The following is a 13,408-nucleotide window of genomic DNA, read 5'->3' as shown; positions in this document are numbered from 1 at the left end:
CCTGCCCATTAGAATGCCCTTTCAGTTCAGTGGCCTTCCTTTCACATCTATGCATGTTTGCATGTAAGAAACCTATTCCAGTGTGACTTTACTGGTTTCAGGTTTGGTGTTGTATGCTATAAGTCCCTCATATAGTTAGAAATGGTTATTGCCTGTGCTCTCAGAGTCTTTAGGGAGTTTTTTGAAATCTAAAGGCTTTGGAACAGTTCATTTTTTTCTATTAGTTTGTGGATTCCCTAACAGAAATAGCAAATGTCAGCCCATGAGTCTCATGCAGTGTTACTGTGACAAATTAACAACCCACAGCAATTTATTGAAAGCGAGAAGCAAAAATTACCATGCAATGAAAAGCTGTGATTCACAGGAAATGGCCCCCAATTCACCTGTGATTAAAGGAAAGCTTTCACTCCAAGTAACCTCTTAAGCAACTTCTGAGGCACTATGTAAGAATCCCAAACGGGAGAAATGGAAGCAATTTAGTAAATTTTATTATCTGAAGTATTTTAATGATAGCAGATGGGAAGGCCAAGTAACATTTGTCAGTTAAAACGGTCAAGCAGTGACATTTGAAATGAAGATAGATAGAGCAGACCTGGTGGTTTAGGGAAGCTGGCCAGAATGAAGTCTATATAACCAGGGTGAACTGTTGGGTGCAGCTTTGGATGTCATTATTTCTTCCTTCCATGTAAACCAAGTATTGAGCTTCTTAATCTGACTACATGTGATTGCATTGACAAAAAGGGTCAGAAAAATAGGGGAAAAGCACCTGTTATATGAACTAGGAATAAACACAACAATTAAGAAAAAATTTGGACGTGAGCGTCAGTAGGCTTGGCACACTAGGAACCAAGTTACCTGAATTATTCTGTAACATTTCAATAATTATTTACCGTTCAGATGCTGATCTTTCTGATCATAAAACAGGTCATTACGATAGCAATTGATGGGAATAATTCATAATTAACTGCAGAATTATAGGATTTGAGCGTTCCTCTAGAGTGCCTCTTTCTCTTGCACGATTTGCCTCAAAAACTAATCAGCACATCGTCATTTCGGAACTGGCTTAAGTTTTGAGTTTGGTATTTTTCCATCCAGCCATTTTAGCTCTAGACAATCCTCAAGAAACTGTGACACACACACACACACAGCATCAAGATAATGCTGTTTTTGGTATCAGGGGACCCTAAAACTTTGAGATCCATCGAAAACCGCAGATCAAACTTTTTGACAAATCTAAAGCTTTTGCTCCTCCCCGATAGAAGATTATGGCAGTTATGGTGGAGGAGGGCACCAGGTAAAATGTGCAGTAAGATGTCACCATTCTGAAACATTTAGTATAAACAATAAGGGCTGTCCTCATACTGACCTTCCAACCAAGAATGTCATCAAGGCAGGAAAAGTATGCAAAAAAAAATCTTATTATATGTGTAAGGAAGGGATGAACAAAAAGAAACAAACATACAGTACCTGAAAACAAACTCTGCTGTCTACCAGTGCCTATTTATATGGGTTCAGTGCTATGTTTGCCAGGCAGGTTGGTAAGGTGCTTATCCTTTCTTTCCTTCCAACTCCACATTTAGTTAGTCTCTCCTAATGACCTCCATCCTGGGCTCACTTCCTACCAAGCCTCAGGGTGAGCAGGGACATTGGACTTCAACTCCCTCTGGCAACTCTCGGTGTCCTTGCACCACTGGAAAGGCAACATTTATGCTGGCCATATTATGAGAGGGATGACATTCTGATTCATTGCCTGCTTGGAACATGCGCCCACTGGTGGCCAGGATGTATTGCTAGCTCTGATGTTTATTTTCTTGTCTCTCTCTCTCTTTCTCATTGTCACTATTTATGATTGCTTGGTCACCAGTTTAGCATATTAGATGAACATGACAAGTTCCACCCAGGATTCCTTTCTGTCTTTTTAAACCTGATGCCCCTGCTTATCGCTCTTCAGGGGCATCCAACACAAAAACACAGGACGTCCTATCACCTGACCTATCAATCTTCTCATACTGGCATGATGACATATAATTCCGTTGTTCTCTTTGCTTTTTAAGGTGTTGTAAGGCCAGACATTTTTTTCTCTGACACCTTCCTTTCTGCAACCTCCATACTGATAGGTTCCTCAACCTCACTAGGACATTTTCCTAATACATTTAAATATGAAAGGCTCTATGTAAAATTCAAATAGATAAATTAGTTTAGGGCAGTAATGTGGATGGGGTCACTATCTAGCAGTGCGCTAATGCTGCCTTGTTTTGCAGCTATGTTATCTTAAATATGTACAGTTTGCATTTCTCCTTGTGTTCATGTGACATTACAGATAGGTTAATTGTTGACAGTGAATTGGCCCAACACGAGTGAAGGAGTGAGGGTGTGTGAGTTTTACTGATTACTAGCAGAATACCCGCGCTTCGCAGCTGAGAAGTAGTGTGTTAAAGAAGGTACGAAAAAGAAAAGGAAAAATTTTAAAAATAACGTAACATGGTTGTTAATGTAATTGTTTTGTCATTGATATGAGTGTTGTTCTCATATCTATCTATCTATATATATCTCTATCTATCTATATATATATATATATACCCGCGCTTGGCAGCGGAGAAGTAGTGTGTTAAAGAAGGAAAGAGAAAGAAAAGGAAACATTTTGAAAATAACGTAACATGATTGTCAATGTAATTGTTTTGTCACTTTTATGAGTGTCGCTGTGATATATATATATATATATAGCAAAGTACCCGGGCTTCGCAGCGATGTCATGTGTTTAAGAAGTTATGAAAAAGAAAAGGAAACATTTTAAAAATAATGTAACATGATTGTCAAAGTAATTGTTTTGTGTATTTGGTGGCAGCGTCACAAAGTTATTTTCGTCTAGCTGCATCAGAAAATGTACCACAACGTCTGACACGCCTCCTTTTTACTGTTTTCTCACAGCTTGGATTGCTGCTGTCATATATATATACACACACACACACACACACACACACACACACACATACATAGATACATACATATATACACATACATATCTTCATATCTACATATCTATATACATATCTACATATACATATATATATATATATATATATATATACATACATACCTATCTACATCATATATACACACACATACATACATACACACACACAAATTATATATATGTGTGTATGTATGTATGTATGTATGTATGTGTGTGTGTATATATATACACATACATATACTTGTGTGTATGTTTGTATGTGTCTATATGTGTGTGTATAGGTTTGGTCACTGAGTGCAAGGGAAAAATAATAAATTATAGTCTATAAGTTATTAAACAGTAAAACATTAACGTTTTAAGAAGTACAGGTACATTGAAATTACATTTTCTATGTGAACGTTCAAATTTGTGCCTCTGGTAATGTGCCTTACCGGCATTTAAAGAAAATTAGTTGTGTGTCCTCTGCAGTGTTAAGAGAGAAAGGCTTTGGTTTGGGATAAAAGGAAAAAAGGTGTAAAGAAAGGAAAGTTGCCTTTTTCTTTTATATAGTACAGAGAGATGTGTTCGCTGACGTTATGATCGCCTTTTGGGGACAGTTGCGGTGGGTCTTGTGTAGACTGGTGAGACGTCCCTGCCATTAATCGGCTGTGATGGCACTGTCAGTCCTCCACTCCTGTGCGTGTCTTCATAATCCAAGCTGACGACCTCATAATCGTATACGTGCAAAAGAAAGTGTGAATCGCCTTAATATTATTTTGCCGTGGTGTAGAAAAGGGGTCCTGTGTTTGCACTTGTCTGGGCTATAGCGCAGGGGGAGGATGAGAAAAATTAAGTGTTCACTTTGACTTAAGGCAGAAGCGCAGTCAGCGTCTCAAAGGCCGGCACAGCTATGCACGCGCGCTGGCTGCTCGACTTTTGCTGGGCAGGAGACCCCAGTTTTGCAGACACGTTCACGATATCAAAAGTCTCAGCGCTCTTTGGAGGTCATTCATCTATACTAATAAAAGGCAAAGCCCTCACTCACTCACTGACTCACTCACTGACTCATCACTAATTCTCCAACTTCCCGTGTGGGTGGAAGGCTGAAATTTGGCAGGTTCATTCCTTACAGCTTTCTTACAAAAGTTGGGCAGGTTTTATATCGAAATTCTACGCGTAATGGTCATAACTGGAAGCAGTTTTTCTCCATTTACTGTAATGGAGATGAGCTTCAACGCCGTGGGGGCGGAGTTTCGTGTGACATCATCACGCCTCCCACGTAATCACGCAGTACATAGAAAACCGCCTCACAGCGGAGAAGTAGTGTGTTAAAGAAGTAATGAAAAAGAAAAGGAAACATTTTAATAATAACGTAACATGATTGACATTGTCATGAGTGTTGCTGTCATATATATGCCTGCCTAAATAAGTCACCCTCGCTTTGCTCTTACTTTTTTACCGTTCATTTAATCATGGCTAGTGGCGGAAAAATTATAAAATGGAAGGAGGATGGCTTTACCAAAACAATTATTGATGGTGAATCGATTATTCATAAAGCTTGAATTGGTGATCTGTTTTTCTGTGTTAACGTCATATTTTTTCAGACTTCTTCTCAAACTAAGGTGGTGCGAGGGTAAAATTAATCGGGATGCGCTGATCAATGTAATCGGTGTACCAGGAAATCATGCATTGACAAAAGCTCCCCTTTGCTTGTAATGCAAAGTGTGATTAAATGCATTATTTTTAACGCGTTATGGAGCAAATGCATCGAAGCTTCTCAGCTGTGCTTGTGCTAAGAAAAGGAAAGATTTTAAAAATAACGTAACACGATTGTCAATGTGACCTTTTGTAAGTAGTGCCTGGAGGATTCAGTGTGTAGAAACTCTAGAGACAGCGTGTGTATTAACTTGTGGATTTTTCTGTGAGTATTTGGTGGCAGTCTGACGGTTGCTTCGAAGACGGCGTTAGCTGAGCTCAGCTCAGAGCGAAATGAGGTGGGAGGGGAGATGATGACGTGACTCCCCCACCCGCCTTAACTGTCAATCCCCACAAACACAGTCTCGGAATTTGCATAAGCACACCCTTCACCTACAATTTTAACTTAGTTACAAAGTGATCAAAACTCTCGTTTATATCCTGCGTCCTCTCATTAAACTTGTATCCCGCATTACCTGTGGGCATGTGAAACGCCAGCGGTAGCCTGTCTATGAACTTAATTTAAAGTTTAGGTTTACACCGTGCTTTGTTTCCGAAGTAGCAGCACTCATGAATATGGTAGTATATGTCACTCGCTCGCTTCTTATTGTTTCGCTGCCTTCTCAATTATATAATGCATGTTTTCTTAAGCGCTTTTTGGAGGTCTTCCTGGTTTTCTACGTACTGCGTTGACAGTCAGTTCACGTGATTACGTGGGAGGCGTGATGATGTCACACGAAACTCCGCCCCCCCACGTCTTTCCAGCTCAACTCTATTACAGTTAATGGAGAAAATACCTTCCAGTTATGACCATTAGGCGTAGAATTTTGAAATGAAACCTGCCCAACTTTTGTAAGTAAGCTGTAAGGAATGAGCCTGCCAAATTTCAGCCTTCTACCTACACGGGAAGTTGGAGAATTAGTGATGAGTCAGTGAGTGAGTGAGTGAGGGCTTTGCCTTTTATTAGTATAGATTCCTGCCTTGTGTCTGCTCTCTCGTGGCTGGTCTCTGACTAAGTGGGGACATGAAAATTAGTTGAATAAATGATTGCTATTAACGTCTGCCATTAAAATCTGCGACTGGTTATTAGGAGTTTATTTGAATTATATGAACTACATGAACATTATTTAAAATATGCAGATAATTTCAAGATGATTATGATTTTCACATTTGTAGACTGAGGGTTTATCTTCCATGCTGTTTATGAACCTGCCTTTGGAAGTTTTTCCATTATTAGCTATTGACTTGGATAAACAGTGTTAAAGAATAAGGTTCCTAACCAGTCTTATACCAGTTCTTGGCAATGACATTTTTAACATTAACTAGTTCTAACTTTTTGCCAAATTGTTCATTTCCTGTGGTCAGTGGGGCTGAGCAAATGTAACTGCTTTAATTAAAGCAAGGAATTTTTGGTTACTGCCTTATGATAATGTCATCACACAAGACGTGCCTTTCCAAACATTGTGTTTCTGTCATTGCAAACTTTTATTAATTTTTTTTTCATTTTTGGACTTTTTGATTACTGATTTTTCCTAAGCCATTCACAACTTTACCCTTCACCAAGGACAGGAAACATCAGTTTGCCTATAGGTGACCTCTGTTTGACAAATGCTCTTCAAGGCTGCTTGTACTCAGCTTTTGCCCTGCAGGGTTCAAAACCTTATCAACATCCGTTTTAAAGAAAAACAAGGTGATCAAAGCGGATTTGAACTCAGGATACATTCTTTCTGTGTACACTGTAGTTAATAAAGTTGACTGCCAATTTTGAACTACGATCAAATAAGCATTTTAAAAGTTATACATTCACAGGAAGTGTTATCATTATAGAAAAATGAATCCTTTTAGCTATCTATCCGTCCATCGATCCAAGTACTGAACCTGTTTAATCCAGTTCAGTATTGTTGGGTGCCCGAGCCTCACCTGACAGCATCTGGTACAAAACAGAGGTTACCCCCGGACAAGGCAGCAGTCTGTTGTCACTAAGGGATCTAATTTGTTCATCTTTGGGTTGAACACCAGAGCACAGACACAAGAACTGTACACATTGTACATAGGTTGCGAGTAGGTTGCAATTCCCTGTAGCCATAAGGCACAGTGGCACTGTGACACTCATGTTAAAAATGGGCCTAATTTATTTAAAATGTATATGAGTGGTGTAAAGATTCTGGTACTAGAGTTAACTGCTAACTGTGAATGTGTGCACTGGGCATTGGGCTGCCTTGAACCCAATGCTGCCATTAAAGTTTTGAGCTCCCCATAATGGGATTGAAATGGGAAAAGTGAGTTGAAAATATAAATGGATGGCTATCTACCCTTTTATTTGTGTGTATTTCTCAATGCAATATGTATGTTATTATTTTTAGGTAGGCAGTGAGGTGCATTGGTTAAGGCTTTGGACTGCAAACCCTGAGGTTGTGGGTTCAAATCCTGCCACTAACACTGTGTGACCCTGTTTCACCTGCTGTGCTTCAATTGGAAAAAGACATGTAACCAAATGTATCTGTATGTAAATGTGGTAAGCTGCTTTGCATAAAGGTATCAGGGAAATATATATGCTGTATGTAAAGTTTTAAATAGGCCAGTATACCCTACTACTGTCTTAAGCTTCACAGAGTTACCAAGCCCGATGATTGAGTGAATTCAGAATAACGTTGATTAGATGGGCTACGTTGCAGGTTTAGCTTACTTTATACCAGACCAGGGGCCTCATGTATAAACGGTGCGTACGCACAGAAATGTTGCGTAAGAACTTTTACACGTTCAAATCGCGATGTACAAAACCTACACTTGGCGTAAAGCCACGGACTTTTCCACGGTACCTCATACCTTGTCGTACGCAAGTTCTCCGTTCGGTTTTGCAGACTGGCGGCACCCAGTGTCAAAGCAGTGCTACTGTTCCTGTGTGGTTACTCTTTTATTTTCCTGACGCGGCTTTACAAATACACTGAAACTAACCGAATATTGTTTATTAGATTAATACATCTGATTGTAATTAACTTGTAACAATATAATGGTCCAGGGAATAGCCATAGTATTCCAAATACCATAACTGCTTTAGCGCTGTTACTCTCACTGCACCTTCTTCTTCTTCTTTCAGCTCCTCCCGTTAGGAGTTGCCACAGCGGATCATCTTTTTCCATATTACTCTCACTGCACGACTCGGAGTATTTATATCACTGTGTCTGAGTGTGAATCACAGCAGCAGCTGATCAGAAAGAGAATTATCGGTATACAGCTTCAAGGACACGCTGTCTCAGCCACTGCAAAACGTTTCAAAGCCTTTCCTGTATGGACCTCGTGGTTCAGAAACAGTTTCATCCCAAGAACTTTAAACGCACTTAATCAATTGCATCTTGTAGAACTGTTTGTACTTATAAGTACAATCACCCCACTGTAAACTTGCACTACAGTTATAATTTTACACAACCTCAGCCACTTTATAAAGCACGTATTTACATATGATGACGATATCTTTTTTAAGATGAAATGCAGCAAAATATGTTGATTATATTATACAGATAAACCTTTAACTTCATTTAAACAATCTATATTCTTCACTGGGACTGGCGTGAAGGATAGAATAATTAAACATGTACTACGAAGATACAGTGCATCCAGAAAGTATTTAAACCGCATCACTTTTTCCACATTTTGTTATGTTACAGCCTTATTCCAAAATGGATTAAATTCATTTTTTTCCTCAGAATTCTACAAACCGGATTCCAAAAAAGTTGGGACAATAAACAAATTGTGAATAAAAACTGAATGCAATGATGTGGAGATGGCAAATGTCAATATTTTATTTGTAATAGAACGTAGATGACAGATCAAACATTTAATCCGAGTAAATGTATCATTTTAAAGGAAAAATATGTTGATTCAAAATTTCACGGTGTCAACAAATCCCAAAAAAGTTGGGACAAGTAGCAATAAGAGGCTGGAAAAAGTAAATTTGAGCATAACGAAGAGCTGGAAGACCAATAAACACTAATTAGGTCAATTGGCAACATGATTGGGTATAAAAAGAGCTTCTCAGAGTGGCAGTGTCTCTCAGAAGCCAAGATGGGTAGAGGATCACCAATTCCCACAATGTTGCGCAGAAAGATAGTGGAGCAATATCAGAAAGGTGTTACCCAGCGAAAAATTGCAAAGACTTTGCATCTATCATCATCAACTGTGCATAACATCATCCGAAGATTCAGAGAATCTGGAACAATCTCTGTGCGTAAGGGTCAAGGCCGTAAAACCATACTGGATGCCCGTGATCTCCGGGCCCTTAAACGACACTGCACCACAAACAGGAATGCTACTGTAAAGGAAATTACAGAATGGGCTTAGGAATACTTCCAGAAACCACTGTCAGTGAACACAATCCACCGTGCCATCCACCGTTGCCAGCTGAAACTCTACAGTGCAAAGAAGAAGCCATTTCTAAGCAAGATCCACAAGCTCAGGCATTGTCACTGGGCCAGGGATCATTTAAAATGGAGTGTGGCAAAATGGAAGACTGTTCTGTGGTCAGACAAGTCATGATTCGAAGTTCTTTTTGGAAATCTGGGACGCCATGTCATCCGGACCAAAGAGGACAAGGACAACCCAAGTTGTTATCAACGCTCAGTTCAGAAGCCTGCATCTCTGATGGTATGGGGTTGCATGAGTGCGTGTGGCATGGGCAGCTTGCATGTCTGGAAAGGCACCATCAATGCAGAAAAATATATTCAGGTTCTAGAACAACATATGCTCCCATCCAGACGTCATCTCTTTCAGGGAAGACCCTGCATTTTTCAACAAGATAATGCCAGACCACATTCTGCATCAATCACAACATCATGGCTGTGTAGGAGAAGGATCCGGGTACTGAAATGGCCAGTCTGCAGTCCAGATCTTTCACCTATAGAGAACATTTGGCGCATCATAAAGAGGAAGGTGCGACAAAGAAGGCCCAAGACGATTGAACAGTTAGAGGCCTGTATTAGACAAGAATGGGAGAGCATTCCTATTTCTAAACTTGAGAAACTGGTCTCCTCGGTCCCCAGACGTCTGTTGAGTGTTGTAAGAAGAAGGGGAGATGCCACACAGTGGTAAAAATGGCCTTGTCCCAACTTTTTTGGGATTTGTTGACACCATGAAATTCTGAATCAACATATTTTTCCCTTAAAATGATACATTTTCTCAGTTTAAACTTTTGTTCCGTGATTTATGTTCTATTCTGAATAAAATATTAGAAGTTGGCACCTCCACATCATTGCATTCAGTTTTTATTCATGATTTGTGTAGTGTCCCAACTTTTTTGGAATCCGGTTTACACACAACACCCCATAATGACAACGTGAAAAAGGTTTACTTGAGATTTTTGCAAATTTATTAAAAATATAAAATAAACTGAGAAATCACATGTACATAAGTATTCACAGCCTTTGCCATGAAGCTTAAAATTGAGCACAGGTGCATCCTGTTTCCCCTGATCATGCTTGAGATGTTTCTGCAGCTTAATTGGAGTCCACCTGTGGTAAATTCAGTTGATTGGACATGATTTGGAAAGGCACACACCTGTCTATATAAGGTCCCACAGTTGACAGTTTATGTCAGAACACAAACCAAGCATGAATTGTCTGTAGACCTCCGAGACAGGATTGTCTCGAGGCACAAATCTGGGGAAGGTTACAGAAAAATTTCTGCTGCTTTGAAGGTCCCAATGAGCACAGTGGCCTCCATCATCCGTAAGTGGAAGAAGTTTGAAACCACCAGGACTCTTCCTAGAGCTGGCCAGCCATCTAAACTGAGCGATCGGGGGAGAAGGGCCTTAGTCAGGGAGGTGACCAAGAACCCAATGGTCACTCTGTCAGAGCTCCAGAGGTCCTCTGTGGAGAGAGGAGAACCTTCCAGAAAGACAACCATCTCTGCAGCAATCCACCAATCAGGCCTGTATGGTAGAGTGGCCAGACAGAAGCCACTCCTTAGTAAAAGGCACATGGCAGCCCGCCTGGAGTTTGCCAAAAGGCACCTGAAGGACTCTCAGACCATGAGAAACAAAATTCTCTGGTCTGATGAGACAAAGATTGAACTCTTTGGTGTGAATGCCAGGTGTCACATTTGGAGGAAACCAGGCACCGCTCATCACCAGGCCAATACCATCCCTACAGTGAAGCATGGTGGTGGCAGCATCATGCTGTGGGGATGTTTTACAGTGGCAGGAACTGGGAGACTAGTCAGGATAAAGGGAAGGATGACTGCAGCAACGTACAGAGACATCCTGGATGAAAACCTGCTCTAGAGCGCTCTTGACCTCAGACTGGGGCGACGGTTCATCTTTCAGCAGGACAACGACCCTAAGCACACAGCCAAGATATCAAAGGAGTGGCTTCAGGACAACTCTGTGAATGTCCTTGAGTGGCCCAGCCAGAGCCCAGACTTGAATCCGATTGAACATCTCTGGAGAGATCATAAAATGGCTGTGCACCGATGCTTCCCATCCAACCTGATGGAGCTTGAGAGGTGCTGCAAACAGGAATGGGCGAAACTGGCCAAGGATAAGTGTGCCAAGCTTGTGGCATCATATTCAAAAAGACTTGAGGCTGTAATTGCTGCCAAAGGTGCATCGACAAAGTATTGAGCAAAGGCTGTAAATACTTATGTACATGTGATTTCTCAGTTTTTTATTTTTAATAAATTTGCAAAAATCCCAAGTAAACGTTTTTCACGTTGTCATTATGGGGTGTTGTGTGTAGAATTCTGAGGAAAAAAATGAATTTAATCAATTTTGGAATAAGGCTGTAACAAAACAAAATGTGGAAAAAGTGATATGCTGTGAATACTTTCCGGATGCACTGTATTTTAATGTTCCTTAAACGTTTTGAAGAATCGGCGCTCTAAGCATACTGATGGCTTAATGTCTATTACAGAGCTGATTGTGTGGTCATCGGTTACTTGAAGAAAGAAAAGCCGCCCCTGAGTACTGCTGCAATCAATAATTTCATCGAAGGTCACGAACAATCACTGCACCGTGAAACCCATGTTTAATAACATGCTTTAACTCCTATCATCATAAAAATGACATCACGTATACATCTCAGTATTTTAGTTATTCAGAGAGCTGTAATATCACGAATGTAAAGGATTCTGTGTCCAGTCGGAGGAAGAGAGCCGGTTTAAGAAGCAAGTAGTGATTCACACACATAGATCACATACGAGTAGAAGATCAAATACAAAACAAAGCATTTAACGTGCTACTTTAATTACGATGTGATTTGAGAAACTGGTTAATTAAACGATTTTAAGATGAAGTTTATGATGTTCTACTTTAATGACAAAATAAACTACATGATTAAAGTGGAAATTTCAAGATTGAAGTTGACATTTCATGCTTTTTCCCACTGTGTGCCTTTTTTTCTCTGTACCCTAATAAGCTTTCATATGACATTCAGACAGTGGGCTACAACTTGGCTTTTCACGGCGACTTTGATATCTGACAAGTTGTTTTTTATTTCTGCCACTCTGCGCCTTTGTGAACGTGAGCTTTCAAGTTTCTCCAACACTCTATGTCACTCGATCAGCTTCCTTTTGTTGATTATACCACAGTTTATTTGAACAAATAGTATGTTTTTCCTTTGCCTCCACTTGGTATTCACTGAAATTCTTATATTTTCCCCTGTGCTTTTCCCATTGCCTTTTCACATAAGGCTGAGCTTAAGGGCGATTTATATTGATTTGCATATTCAAAGAGGCGTAATTATGGGAGGAGTTGGGGCGTTACATAATGCGCGTGCACGAGCATTAGTTTTCACGCTGATCGGGATTTATGTAGCGGAAGAACGTGGAAGTTGGAGTACGCACAGATTCCTGCATCTGGATTTTTCTCTGCGTAAGCACATTTCGGCTTTTGTGCTTACGTCATGTTATAGTGCGAATTCTACGCACGGCGTTATACATGAGGCCCCAGGAATTGGGCCCTGTATGCACTACTCTATTTTTGTTTAAATAGCAGACTTTAATCTCTGTATTTTGCCTTTCATCCACAATTTTCAATTCCTGAAAACAAAGAATTTTGAAAATGCTCCTCAGAGCCATATAATTCTTAACATGCGGCCCCAGTATTGTAATGGGAATAGGCAAAAATACAGACTTTGTACTTATTACCTGGCCCTTCCTCAATTGGACATTACCATGTTTAATTCCCAGCATGGTAACCCTTCATGGATGAAAAACGTATTTCAACATATTGGACACAGAAGAGTTGCTTATCATGGCGCTGATCATGTTGCTTACCTGTGTATATCTAAATTGCGTTTTGGACAGTGAGAATGCTACATGTATGTGCAAAAGATTAATAATTCACAGATCTGCAATAAACCCCATGGCAGCATTACCAACCCTTCAAGGAGTTTTCCTCTAATGGGTGCCCAGTGTAGGTGAACATCTACTTCATATGCATTTTTAGTTGTTTTAGTGTGGACAGAAATACTTTTGTAAATGATGTGAAAATGCCAGTGTAGATGGATTTTTTTTTGTTTAAAAATTCTCTTTTTGAATGAAAACATAGTAGTCTTCACATAGCCTTAGTGAGAAAAAATACACTAATTCACAAGCAGTAGTCATTTCCTAATTGTTTTCTGGTAAAATGTGTGAGGGTACTAATAATAATAATAATAACAATACATTTTATTTATAGTGTGCCTTTCCCATGCTCATGTCAACATGTTCCAATTTTATGAGACCCTCCTCCCTTTTTTGCCGGCCAGATTTCAGTCATGTTTGGCTTTT

This window comes from Polypterus senegalus, chromosome 1 (assembly GCF_016835505.1).
Source record: "Polypterus senegalus isolate Bchr_013 chromosome 1, ASM1683550v1, whole genome shotgun sequence".
Lineage (NCBI taxonomy): Eukaryota > Metazoa > Chordata > Cladistia > Polypteriformes > Polypteridae > Polypterus > Polypterus senegalus.
This window is presented reverse-complemented; position numbering follows the sequence as displayed.